The sequence below is a fragment of the Asparagus officinalis genome, chromosome 4 (genome assembly GCF_001876935.1).
Source record: "Asparagus officinalis chromosome 4, Aspof.V1, whole genome shotgun sequence".
In the NCBI taxonomy this organism is placed as follows: Eukaryota; Viridiplantae; Streptophyta; class Magnoliopsida; order Asparagales; family Asparagaceae; genus Asparagus; species Asparagus officinalis.
The window spans coordinates 15,415,482-15,415,852 of record NC_033797.1 but is presented as its reverse complement, the minus strand read 5'-3'; the positions used below and the strand labels follow the sequence as shown (position 1 = coordinate 15,415,852).

Here is a 371-nt window from a genome sequence, read left to right as displayed (position 1 = left end):
CCGATAGGATGAGGAAATGGTTATTTTTAGATATTAGTCCCACGTATGTATCTTCAATAATTTCACACCAGTTCGTCAGATCTGTGAAATTGCTCATGTGCCCCTCAAGGGTTCGCGCAAATTGGTCCTCTCAAGTTAATCTCAGATTTGAGCTGAATATTCAAATAAATCTTGTGTTTCTGTTGGAATTTCTGGTTACACGACCAACATGTTTGAATGGAAAATATTCTGACAGTCTCAACGTTTCATGCAAATTGGTCCCTCAAGTTACTGTTAGTTTGACCAACAGTGTCTCAGCGGGGCTTAAAAGCTCAAAACCTACCAATTGAAAACCTAAAAACTCACGAACTTCTTCTTCTTCCTCGATTATT

General features: G+C 38.5%; 1 protein-coding gene across 1 annotated transcript in view; it reads right to left on the bottom strand.

Moving 5' to 3' along the window:
• LOC109838238 (protein ecdysoneless homolog) overlaps positions 1-371 on the bottom strand; it is a 19,871-nt gene that overhangs the window by 19,404 nt on the left and 96 nt on the right. The gene's annotated exons all lie outside the window — the stretch shown is intronic.